The following is a 14,146-nucleotide window of genomic DNA, read 5'->3' as shown; positions in this document are numbered from 1 at the left end:
CACATTAAAATACATTTAGTGCTTTCAATTATGCTTCAACTGGAGTTAAAATAAAGAGAATATCAAAGAAGTTGCTCCTGACAATTTTCAAGTTTCACCTGTAAGTGGCTTTTCAAAGCACTCTAGCTTTTGTGCCTTGATCTTACTTACCTTTCCTTTTCCCTCAGATTATACTTTTCCAACTATTATTGCTTTTTTCTTAAATAGGTCTTGTTCTAGTTTTAATATTAGCCTTTTATTAACCTATTTACTCTTAACAAAGTACTTTTTTCCCAGTCTCTTTCTTTTCTCTCTCTCAGCTTTTTCAGACGGTTTTTTATGCAAAGGCTCCAATATGGATTTTATAAATGTTTTATTAAATTTGACACTTAACCGTCAAATTTTTATTTTCAACATCGCATCAGTGGTGAACCCAAGTGTCTCCCAATAAAGTTCAAAAAAATTCAGTTAACAGAAATCTAACACTGAACAGAAAACAAGAGCAATGCTAAGTCTTTATTAAATCATCTTTCCACATATTTGCAAGAATATCGCAATGGCAGCAACTATCATTCCTCTTATAGAAGAACAGTGAATGCAATGTTTATCAAATTGCCCTAGCCAATATTTCATAGCTGAAAAAATTTCTAGTGGCTGACTTATTTTTTTCACTATAGAATCAGGATTTTGGTTATCCAACTAAAACATGCGCCTTCCATTAGCCTATCATATCTATGAATTTCTCAATAAAACATAGACTTCAATTTGCCCAAGCTGATAATTATTATTTCTGCTAATTCATTCACTAACATCACTAGTGTGTTTAAATAAAGTGATTGGTTTTATTTAGTAATCAAATATTTGAACACAGAATTATCATCAATAGTTTATAACAACAATAATGGAGATATTATGCCTTATACCTGAATTATAACTCCTGAAAAGCCTTATAAAAGCTTTATACCTGAATTATAACTCCTGAAAAACTTAAATTCAGATTAAATTATTATTTTTTATTAATATTAACTTCTTATATTTAAATTGTTCCTTTTCTTTAATCACTGGCTTATTGCTTCAAACTCATTTCCAGATATTTGTCTTATGAACTTATTTTCTTATGGTATTTTAAGAGCATTTTTGATCGTTTATTTTTTTTGTTTGTTTGTTTGGGTGTCTTATTATGTGCTGCTCACGAACTTCAGGGGTCCCTCCTTGCATATGTCAGCCAACCTGGACAATGGTTCAGAGAAGGACACTAGTTTGCTCTAGCTCTGCAGTGCCACGGATCATCTGAGTCACTCTGCATGAGCTTGGGATTTCTAAGGGTACACCTGTAAGTGATGAAGCTCATGAAAGAAACATGGTGCCGGCGAGGTGGCGCTAGAGGTAAGGTGTCTGCTTGCAAGTGCTAGCCAAGGAAGGACCATGGTTCAATCCCCTGGCGTCCCATATGGTCCCCCCAAGCCAGGAGTGATTTCTGAGCGCTTAGCCAGGAGTAACCCCTGAGCATCAAACAGGTGTGACCCGAAAAACAAAAAAACAAAAAACAAAAACAAAAAAAAAGAAAAAAAAAACGTGTGATTTCAGAGATAAACCCAGACTAGTTACATACAAGCTAATATGCCTTAATTCTTGCATTATTCATAACCTGGTATTTCTTTCTTAGTTTTTGAAATCCGTTATGACTTCAATTTTTCTTTTTATTTATTTTTTTTTCAACTAAAGCAAAGCAAAGTTTACCTTATCAAACAAGTTACAAACTGTAGAGGTTGAGTTATATTAACTATTAATATTAATAGATGTGACCTTTGGTTGAAACCATATAATTGACACTATTTAATAAAAATTTTATTTGTATATATTTATACTATTATTTATTTGATTCTTCAGAAATTTAAGTATTTATGATTGCTAGTTAGATGACATTATTTTTATAATTTTTTATAAATATTTTTATTTAAACACCTTGATTACAAATATGATTGTAGTTGGGTTCCAATCATGTAAAGAACACCCCCTTCACTAGTTCAGGATTCCCATCACAAATGTCCCAAATCTCCCTCCTCCCCACCCACACCCTTCCTGTACTCAAGATAGGCTTTCTACTTCCTTCATTCATTCACATTGTTATGATAGTTGTCATGTAGTTATTTTTCTTTTTCCTGGGGGGGGGGGTTTGGGGCCACACCCGGTGGTGCTCAGTGGTTACTCCTGGCTGTCTGCTCAGAAATAGTTCTTGGCAGGCACTGGGGACCATATGGGACACGGGGATTCGAACCAACCACCTTAGGTCCTGGATCGGCTGCTTGCAAGCAAACACTGCTGTGCTATCTCTCCGGGTCCGTGTAGTTATTTTTCTAACTGCACTCATCACTCTTTGTTCTGAGCTTCATATCGTGAGCTGGACCTTTCAGCCCTCATCTCTTTAGTCTCAGAATTATTGCAAAAAGTCATTATTTTCCTTTTTATTTTTAATAAATTATGTTTAAAGCAAGGCATTGAATCACACTTTTGATTTCTATGAACCAAGTTTTATGTATGGCATTAGGTGCAGGGAATAGTCTTCATATCCAAAAGATCTAGCTCAGCTGATAGACTTCATAATCAAAAGATGCAATTAGTAAAATTTAATTAACTACAGAACAACCGAATTAAACCTAGACTATTCACATTCCCACCACTGTTTTCATTAATGGCTACTGATGTTTAATACCAAAGATAAATGCTGCCTTTTTGTAGTACTAATATTAAAATATATATATAATTTATCATTGTAATAGATACATTTCTCAAATTTTGTACTACAGTAGACTGAAATGATAGTTTCCAGTAGACTTTACAAACAGCAATATTGTGATATGTATTTAGAACTTTTAGTGAATTCAAAGATAAACTATTATTGTGTTCAGTTACAAGAAAATAAACAGTTAATTGACCACTAGAAATGTTTATGATTGTGTGTCTTAGGAACCACTTCCTGAAGTAGACTTTTTCTAAGCTTTTGAAATGCATATTATAAAAACACTTAAAATTCAGCATTTTCTTATGTTTCCTACATTCAAAAATGGATTTTATAATTATATTAGTTTTATTTATTCTTTTTATGCTTAATGAATAGGTGAAGTAAATGTCATCTAAAGGCTTATTTTTCCATGCATTTTCAAAATTCCATTTAAAATGTCTTCAATATATTGAAATCAAAGAAGATGGAAGGTATATAAATTGTAACATAGTAAAAAATAGTTAATTAAAGGTATATGTCTATAATTTAATAATTAAACTACTTGTGTTTTTTTACCATTGTCTTCTTGTTATTTGGAGATTATGCCTTCCCAGTTTTATTATGTTTTAATAAGCCCCTTATACTTTAATTTATATTTTTTACTTTCATACCATGTATATTAGATGGCTACAGGCTTTTCATATCCATTGAAGGATGGAATAACTATAAATTCAGTAGAACTTATTCTTTATCACTTTTTAAGAAGCATTCTTCCTTGGATAGAAATATATGCATTAAAAATCCTTAATAAAATATTTGGTGATGGAAATTCCCCTGATTTAATTTTAATATGAACCTAAATTACTACTGTGGAAGATATTTAAGTCAATATGGTCAAAATAAAAATTATATACATAAAAATAAAATAAAAATTTTGTAGCTTAGTTTTATTTTAACTGTCTCCATAGAGGTAGATATATTGTATCTTGATTTTAAATATCAGACATTGTTTTTGGATGAGGAATATAACCAAAATAATTTTAGTTTTAATTTTTTTATTTCTGGCCTATGATCTCCATTGCAATGTAAGTATTAGATTACGTTTTTAACTTATTTCAGTACATTTTAATTTCACCCAAACATACCTTTTATTATTAGCTTTTCAGTTCAGCCTGTTCTTTCCAGGTACTTATTATTGCTTTTTTATACACACTGTATACTATAATATGATTATGTCAGCAAAATATTCACTTAAATTGATCCAGGGGCATTGATTCTTTTATTTTACACAAATATACTGAACTTCAACTATGTTTCAAATTATGGTTACAGGTCTTGGTGATAGATTGATTTATTAGACAAAACATGTTTCTACACTTGAGGAACTCAGAGAATAGCAGAGATGGGAAGTAATAAAACAAGATTTCTGTAAATACAAGAGAAAATAACATACCTTATTAAAAATTTATGAGTTACAAAAAATTAAAAATATTCAGAGATTTTTTTAGAGTATAGTACTGATATGGAGTAGTAGGTATGGACTCCATTAGAAGCGAAATAGAAGTTAAAAAATAACATGGAAATCTTTAAACAGATATTAAATACTCCATGAAAAGTTTTTCAAACAAGAATACCTCAAATATACACCTATGGAACTTGGTGAGAGGTTATTCTAATATTCTTTGTAACTTAATATTGCCTTTGTAACATCCACTTTGTGTGATGCAATCTGCTCCAATGACCACAAATAGAAAAAATATATATTACTTCTTATTTGGACTAACTTAATTTGAGAAATAAAGATTTCAAGATATATTATAAATTAAAAATTTTAAAAGTAAAATCCAGTTAAATTTAAGTTAATTCATTATTAATAGTACTTTCATGCTACCAAATAATTTAGAATTTACTCCTCTAAAAGGGGGAATATAAAGCATATGTTCTTTTTTAAAACTTCTGTTAATACATTAAAATTTTATAAAAATAATTCTTTTTCATAAGTAAAAACATTTTTCTTTTCTGTAATTTGAAATAAACATGTGTTTTATACTATGTATGAGTTTACGTTTTCTATTTATTTATTTATTTAGTCACCCAGGCTTTACTAGGGGCTTATTCCTGGTCTGAAATCAAGGATCAATCCTAATGGGACTCATTGCACCATATGTGGTACCAAAGATCCAACAATGGGTTAGCTACTACAAAGCAAGTGCATTACTGACTAAAATCACCACAGCCTTAGTCATCTTAAAAAAGTGATCACAACTTAAGTTTAGAATACGTTTGCTTTGTGTCATCATTATTATGTTTAATTATTTAAAAATTTAATGAAACTTCTAATTATATATTTCTGTAAGAATTTCAGTTGGAGGTCAAAAATGATTAAAATTTCACTGACAAAAGACAAGTACAGTGGGTAGGGAGCTTGCTCTCCATGCGTAGTCCTAGATTTGTTCTTCTTAACCTCATAATATATGCAAGCCTGCTAGGAGTTATCGCTGAGTGAAGAATCAGTAATAAGCAAAGAATTCTTCTGGGTGTGGTCAAAAACAAAACAAAACAAAAACAACAAAAAACAAATAGTTTTGATATGTTAATAAGTATCACATGCCAAAATTATTCCTACATTTCTTGTTCTATAGTTAATAAAAATCAATGACAAAGAATCACAAACAGTAAAATTTCTACCCTTCATATACTTTAAATAAGCTCTCTTACATTTCTAGTGATAGGATATTTAAAATTATTTGTATCATTAAATTAGTAATTATAGTTTCTTATCAATGTTCTCATGATGGTATCCAACTATATTTTCATTAACATATTTATTCTTTTTGTGATGTTCCTATATAATTTTATATTATATTTTACTTATTTTAAATGTATCCTGGGATTTTATTATTTGGTCTGTAACAAATATATAATAGTGTTAACATTTATTTCTAAAATGTATGTAACTCTTTAAAAATGGATTAGGGTTTGATACCTAGACAGTACTTCAATCATTTAATGTTAGGTTTCTTACAGTGTTTTTAACTTGAATTTCTTAGTGGGAGAAATAATTCTATTACTAGACAATAATGAGCCAAAATTGAACATTTTAAAACATTCTTTAATCTTTAAAATCACAAAAATGAGTTACTCTATATTTCAGTCTTCTTATTTAAAATTTTTTATATAGTTTATTTTTAAGCTCCAATGATCAGCAACTTTGAGTCATTTCTGTGTATTTTTCTTTATTAATGTGTTTATACAATTTGACTACAAACATGATTGTAGTTGGGTTTTAGTCATATGAAGAACGCCCCCTTCACAATGTGACATTCCCATCACCTATGCCCCAAATCTCCCACCTCCCCACCCCGCCCCTGCCTGTATTTGAGACAGGCTTTCTAGTTCCCTCTTTTATTCACATTGTTATGTTAGTTGTCATTGTAGTTATTTCTCTAACTGCACTCACCACTCTTTGTGTGAGTTTCATATTGTGAGCTGGACCTTCCAGCACTCAACTCTATTTTATCTGAGAATTATTACAAAAATGTAATTTATTTTTTCTTAAAACCCATAGATAGTGATACTATTCTGTGTCTATCTCTCCCTCTGACTTATTTCACGCAGCATAATAGATTCCTTACACATCCATATATAGGAAATTTTCATGACTATATCTCTCCTGACGACTGCATAATATTTCAGTGTGTATTTGTACCATAGCTTTTTTAGTCATTTGTCTTTTGAAGGGCATCTTTATTGTTTTCAAAGTCTGGCTGTTGTAAAAAGTGCTGCAATGGCTATTGGTGTGAGGAACGGATTTTTGAATTGTATTTTTGTGTTCCTAGGGTATATCCTCAGGAGTGGTATAGCTGGATCATATGGAAGTTCAATTTCTAAGTTGTTTTTTTTTTTTTAGGAATCTCCATATTGTTTTCCATAAAGGCTGGACTAGATGGCATTCTCACCAGCAGTGAATGAGAGTTCCTTTCTCCCCACATTCCGCTATTGCTCTGATTGTTCTTGTTATTTGTGATATGTATCAGTCTCTGTGGTGTGAGATGATACCTCATTGTTATTTTGATTTACATCTCCTTGATGTTTAGTGATGTGGAGCATTTTTTCATGTGTCTTTTGGCCATTTGTACTTCTTCTTTGATAAACTATCTGTTCATTTCTTCTCCCCATTTTTTGATGGGATTAGATGTTTTATTTTCTTATAAAGTTCTGTCAGTGCCTTGTACATTTCTGTATTTTAGAAATTTTTTTTTTTTTTGCTTCTCAGAACAAAACGTAAAGAGTTTGCATGTCTTCTGAGCATATAATTTAGACTACTTAAACATCAATTGATTCTATAAAAAATGCGTTATTGTTCTTTGTAGGAACTGCAGAAAATATATTGTGAGCATTGCAAAAATATTTCAAAATTACAGAGGCTGGAGTGATAGCACAGCGTTAAGGTGTTTGCCTTGAACGCTGCCCACACAGGACGGATGGTGTTTCAAATCCCGGCATTCCATATGGTCCACTGTGCCTGGCAGGAGCGACTTCTGAGCACAGAGCCAAGAGTAACTCCTGAGCTCTGCCAGGTGTGACCCCCGCCCAAGAAAATTTCAAAATTAGAAGACAGATACTAGACATTAAATTAATACAGTGCTCATTTAAACCCTTTGACTAAGTGCTAGGGAATAGTTAAGAAATATTTGTTCAAAGTCAGGCTATAACATATGTTTATGCACATTCATTGTTAGCATTCTTTTTGTGTAAATTAAAGCATAGTTTAAATTTGCACAGGAGTAACAAACAGTCTATATAATAAGAAAAAAAATTTTACTTGTAATTTGTTGTGTTTTGTTGGGGGCCACAACCATTAGAGCTCAGGGATTATTCTTGGCTCTGCACTCAAGGTATCACTGCTGGTGGGCACAAGGGACCATTTCAGATGCTAGGGATTATACCTCAGTCTGCCAAGGGAAAGGCAAACTCTCTGCATGCTATATTATTGCTAGTCCCCAAAAAACATTTTTTAAATTTTAAAATATTACTTTCTTTAAAGAACATGATCTATAAGTTGTTCATAATTATTATTTTACCACAATTACAAAGTTGTTCATGACTTAGTTTTAGTCATATATTATACAGCATCCCTCAGCAGTACACATTTCCTAATATCTCCACTAATATCTCCAGTAAGAAACGTCTTTTGTTATCAAAATTCCTCAGTTAAACCCTCAGGAACAACTTATATAATAGTATCAGTTTAAGACATGCCACACTTCATAATTTGGTCCTGATATGCAGTGGCCCTTTTTATACTAGGAAATTACAAATTTTTAATGTTCAATGTTTATATCATCTTTTACAGTCACTAGTTTTGCTAATTCAATTCTGGGGCCTTCTTCCCGTATGTATCTCTCAATTCTTGGAGTTATACTTATGATATTTTTGATTTAGAGGCTTGCACAAAATTCTCAGGCAACACAACTGAAAAATAGGTCTACCAAACTAAGTGTAGGAGGGGTTGGAATAGAAGGGGTCCTCGGACTTCAATAGAAGGAAGTGACGGACTTAGAGTTGGAAGAATGTACGCTTGAAAAAATAATTAATACTATTCTAAGTCATAACTACTTAATAAAAATGGAAAATTAGATGAGTGAGCAGAACACAAATTTTAATGAAATGTATTGATGAATATATTTGAATATATTGGTGTTTTTAGTCTAAAAGAAATTGTAGCACTTCAGAATAAACATGCATACAGCATAAAATATTATGCTCATTTTAAATATTATTAAATCTGTTTTCAAAGGTTGGTTATTATTATTTTGATGTATTCTATAAATATATAAATGTATATATGTGTGTGTTTACAAAATTTTCTTAACTATTATTGTAACAATTGAAATTGAGACGTTTGAAATACATCTGGTTGACTTGAACTTGAAAGGCAATGTAGTTCACATGCTGTGAGTATTCCTTTTTATGCTTTCCAGATATCACAAGGCTACCTGTGAATATGACTGATAAAAAGTGGTTCTTTAGATTCTTTATGCTGCCTGCCAATTGCTGCCATAGATTTTTCATTTGGGCAGATGGCCACTTAAAAAAAAATTGAAATAAACATGAGTTAAATTTACCTGAATTCAAATCTGTGGATATCCTCAGTGAGATTAATGTTTGGATTTAATTGTCTTAATGTTCCTAATGCAGTCTGGATAAAATAAATTTGATCAAAGAGCTAACTTGGGCTTTGTGAAATGTTCCAGCTCGTACTGTGTTATATGCGATAAAAGACTGAGGATATTTTATTAATCTTTAACTCATTCCCAAAGCATAATAAAAAAATTGATTAAGAAGAGATATCAATTCATTTTAAAGTCTATCTGTACATGGTTAAAACCTGAAATCCAATGAAAATTTTGTGTATAATTTCTAGAAAAAATTCATGAGAAATGTAAAAATAAAATATGCAAATTTAGTTAATTCCAACTTGGTAGTGTAGAAAATACTTCCAAAAAATACCGTATTTTCCAGCATATAAGGCGACCAGGCATATAAGACGACCCCTAATTTTACAGTTAAAACATAGGTTTGGACCTATATTTGCTGTATAAAATAGAATATTCCTGTGCTGCAACTGTATCTTCACAGTGAGCCAATCACAACAAGCAAAGGTCCAAAGGTTATACTGTAATAGACATCCTCTCCGACTCTGGCCAATCTGAGCAGGCTTTTTACAGTGTAGATTCGGGCCCAGAACTTTGTCTAATTTGCATGCATTTAGCATAATTTAGCATAAGATTGGCTGAGTTAGAGAGGCGGTCCAAGCAAGCAGCCTTGCAGTGATTGGTACAGGATCAAGTTGGAAAATTCGTTTTGTGTCAATATTCAGACAATTTTCCTTTAGCGGCATATTGAAACATTTTTCACTATAAACTCGGCATATAAGATGACCCCCGATTTTCGGTTGACTTTTTTTTTGTTTCAAAAGTTGTCTTATACGCTGGAAAATAGGTAGGTAAAATTAATTTGGTAGTTATTTGTATGTTACTCATATCTACTCTGTTGACTTGGTCTTCCCTCCCTCCTTTCCTCCTCTCCCTTCCTTCCTTCCTTCCTTCCTTCCTTCCTTCCTTCCTTCCTTCCTTCCTTCCTTCCTTCCTTCCTTCCTTCCTTCCTTCCTTCCTTCCTTCCTTCCTTCCTTCCTTCCTTCCTTCCTTCTTCCCTTATTTCCTTTCTCCCTCTCTTCCTTATTCCTTCCTACCTTCCTTTAGCCCTCCCTCCCTCTCTCCCTCCCTCCCTCCCTCCCTCCTCCCTCCCTCCCTTCCTTCCTTCCTTCCTTCCTTCCTTCCTTCCTTCCTTCCTTCCTTCCTTCCTTCCTTCCTTCCTTCCTTCCTTCCTTCCTTCCTTCCTTCATGTTACTGTAAAGTATTATATTTTACATGTAATATTATCAGAAAAATAAAAATATATATTAAAGTTTTTTACCTGTAAGAGCCAGGTACATGAATATTGGACAGCATACTTTGTTAGTGAGATTAGGGGAACAGAAAAATTTTGCATTTTCTTGCTGAGAAAGAAAAATAGGACAATATCTTTGCAATAAAAGTAGCCAGATTTAACAAAATCACTTACAAATTTAGCATTTGACCTAGTAATCTTATATTAAAGATCTGTCCCCACAGTACAAAAATATAGACATTATTTTGAATTGACATGTGGAAAATGTTTTGTAATTGTGTCATTGGTGTTAGTATAAAATTGAAATTTCCCTCCAAATCTAATATTTTATCCCCAAATCTTACATTTGAATAAGATGCAAAGTATCTACACAAAACAGAGTTAAGTAACTGAAAAGTAGTTGCGGTGATCTCTATTTTATCATATCTTGTGTATTTTTATTTTATATTGCTTATACTTAGAGTATTAATAAGCATAAAGTAATTTTTCAAAAAATTCATAGTTAAAGAAATCATAAAATGGTGTTTAGAAATGTAAGTTATATTCTCATGTCTGCAATCTTGCAGACTTTTATAAAATATATAAGACAAAGAAATTTAAGGGCAGAAAATATAGGACACTGAAGCATAATTTTATTATGTAGATATGTTAGTCAAATAGAAAATAATAAAGGCAGATTACTTACTTTGACTTTTTAAACTCCAGAAACAATAATTGCAATGAATACCATCAGCAATTGCTTTTGGTATCTAAGTTCCATAATTTAAAAAATGTATTTATTTTATTATTGTCATAGCCTACTATGAGGTTTCTCTTTTTACTTGCTCTGCTTAATTATAATTGTTTTGGGACCACACCCAGCAGTGCTAACTATGGTATAGCTGAGCCTATATTCAGTGTTGTGCAGTGAAATATTTGGGGGGAATCGTGTTTTGGCAGGAGTGGAGCTCGGCCTTCCACATGCCAAACACACATTTAGCACATTGGTCTTTTGTTTTGGCCATTTTTTTTTGTTGTTGTCAACATATAGTTCCAGATCATCACAACATACAGCCCTGGAGGCCTCCAGAACTTCCATGTACTGTGTGATGACCCCCTAAGAACCCCAATCATGATGAGGAATCTTGCATCACTGGGCCTTTTCGCATCACAAGATACTTGGGCTCTGGTAGCAGTGCATATTCCTACCCTTAAAATCATCTACCAGACAAATTGACCAAATTACTGGGAGGAGTTCACACATTCTGAGAACTGCTTGGGAGGCATCTACTCTAATTGGAGGCACCCCCCTTTAACCACTAATAGATATTGATGTACATGTATGCTTTTGCATATTATGAGCATATTATGTTCTTTTTTTTTCTCACTGCCAATATTTCTCTTTATTTCACCTAACAATACTCGACATTGACATTTATTTGATTTCAGTATTTGAAATTGTCAATTTCTGGTTTCAAATGTTACTTATGAGAAATTGACAATTGTTTCCATTTTTATATAAGTTGTAATTTTCCCACTATCATTAACACTGATTAGAAGTCACTCTGATGTGCTTAACTGTTTTGCTTTTGGTTTATACTATTTGATATTTAAAAAAAAACATCATGCATGCTTATGTGCTTTGCTAAATGTGGATTGTTTCCTATCATAATTAGTTTATTTTGTTTTGGAGCAACATCTGGTGGCTCTTTGGGGACTGTATGTGCTGGGGATAGAACCTAGATCAACCAGAAGCAAAACAAGTGTCCTGCCAACTGTACTATCTTTGTGTCCCTCAGGATTTTGCTTGTTTTGTTTAGTTTTGCTTATCACATCAATTGGTAGTTTATTTTCAAGCTAAAAGAAAAATAAAATACCTCAACTACCAACATATTTGCATCTGTTAGTAAAGCAAACTTGATTGTTTTAGATATCACCAGTGGGGAGTATTCATTTATTTTCATGAAAATGATGAACAAAATCAGGCTAATTTTTCCCTGGGCTCTGAAATAATGTATTATCAGTATATTGAGTACCAACCTTATACTTTCTATCTGTGATTTTTTTTTTTTTTTTTTTAGTTTTTGAGTCACATCCGGCAGTGCTCAGGGGTTACACCTGGCTCCAACTCAGAAATCGCTCCTGGCAGGCTCGGGGGACCATATGGGATGCCAGGATTCGAACCAATGACCTTCTGCATGAAAAGCAAGCGCCTTACCTCCATGCTATCTCTCTGGCCCCCTTTTTCTCATTCCTTAAATTACATTTAGAATGAAAATTTAGTGCTAGGAGTGAATGGCATAATCATTGGAAATATACTGAGAAGTTTGTTTTGTCTTTTGTTTTGTTTTATTGCTTTTTGGGGCCACACCCTGTGATTCTCAGGGATTACTCCTGACTATGCTCTCAGAAACTGCTCCTGTTTCAGGGGACCCTATGGAATGTTGGGGATCAACCCAAGGCCTGTCCTGTACCAGCCACTTGCAAGGCAAACTCCTTACCACTGTGCTATCTTGCCAACCCCTGTCTAGTCTTTTAAAGAAGCTCCTTTGGGGCTGGAGAGATTGCACAGCAGTAGGCATTTGCTTGCACACTGCGAACCCAGGATGGACCCAGGTTTGATCCTCAGCATCCTATATGTTCCCCAGAACCTGCCAGGAGTGATTTCTGAGAGCAGAGCCAGGAATAACTCCTGAGAGCTGCCAGGTATGGCCCCCAAACAAACAAAGAATTAATGAATAAAGAAGTTCTTTTAATGTTTCTTACAAAACTGATTCCACGAAAATGAATTTCCTAAGCTGAACTATGCATTATGTCTTTAAATCTAAATTATAGCTAAATAAAATATTGTTAGTGAGTGTTTATTTCACTGGTTTTAGGTTTTCTTAATTTTAATTTCTTTTTCTAACCATAGTCCACCATTCCCTTCTGGTTTATAAGATGCCGGTTGAAAGATCTACTGTGAAACTTGTGAACTTTTATTTTTAAGAATATTCTTTTAACCATCTTGGTTTCAATATACTATATCTATGTTTTTCTTTTTCTTTTTTAATTTGCTTAGAAAGTCCCTTAATTTTTTTCTATTTATCTTTGATATCTCTGCAACCCTTCTTACCTTCTAGGAAGTACAATACATGTTCTTACTTCTCAGCTCTAGGAACTTATTCTATTATTATTATTATTATTGTGTCTGTTCTATTATATTTGTTTTTACTTTTTCTCTTTGTCTTTAATTTTGGTCCACACCAGCTGTGCTTAAGGCTTATGCCTGCAGATTACTCCTGGCAGTGGTAATGGGGATCTAAGAGGCATACAAGATTAATTAATAAACACATTAATTTCTACTTTCTCTGGACCAAATTTGAAATTTATAATTTTCGAAGGCAAGGAGTCAAGGAGACAAAACCTAGTATAACTTATAGTGAGTCAACACTTAGTGTTTGCGTGGTGTTCTTATTCATGTTCTTACCAAATAGATAGCATCTAGGACATATTGTTGGTTTGGTTTTATTTCTGATTCTAAGAATGTTCCAAGAGTGCCCGAGAAGATGAGATTCCATTGTTATATAAGGTAAAATATTGGTGTTCTGTGTTTAGAGAAGTTATACTGGATATATTTTTCTTTTGCCTTCCTTAAACACATTTAAGAATAAAACATACAATTAAAATTGTTATAAAGTGTTTTAAAATTGGAGATTTATTGTAATAACATATATATGTATTTTATATTTATAAATGTATATAATCAATATTTAAGTTTGAAACAGATTTCAAACTCCAACATTTTTATGAACAAAACTAAATGAGAGAAGAAGAGAAATAGAGAAATAAATAAGCAGAGTTAGGATATGTGTCAGTTTTAATAGTTTTTCATTCATTTGGGCTGCAGCTATAGTAGAGATTGCAGGGCATTATTAGTTTTGCATGTAGCTGAGTTTGATCTCAGAAACCTTATAGGTTTCTTGAGCCCACCTGCTCTGAACGCATAGCCAAAATTAGCCCCTAATCTCTACA

This window comes from Suncus etruscus, chromosome 2, assembly GCF_024139225.1.
Source record: "Suncus etruscus isolate mSunEtr1 chromosome 2, mSunEtr1.pri.cur, whole genome shotgun sequence".
Lineage (NCBI taxonomy): Eukaryota > Metazoa > Chordata > Mammalia > Eulipotyphla > Soricidae > Suncus > Suncus etruscus.
Note: the sequence above shows the minus strand (reverse complement) of the source record.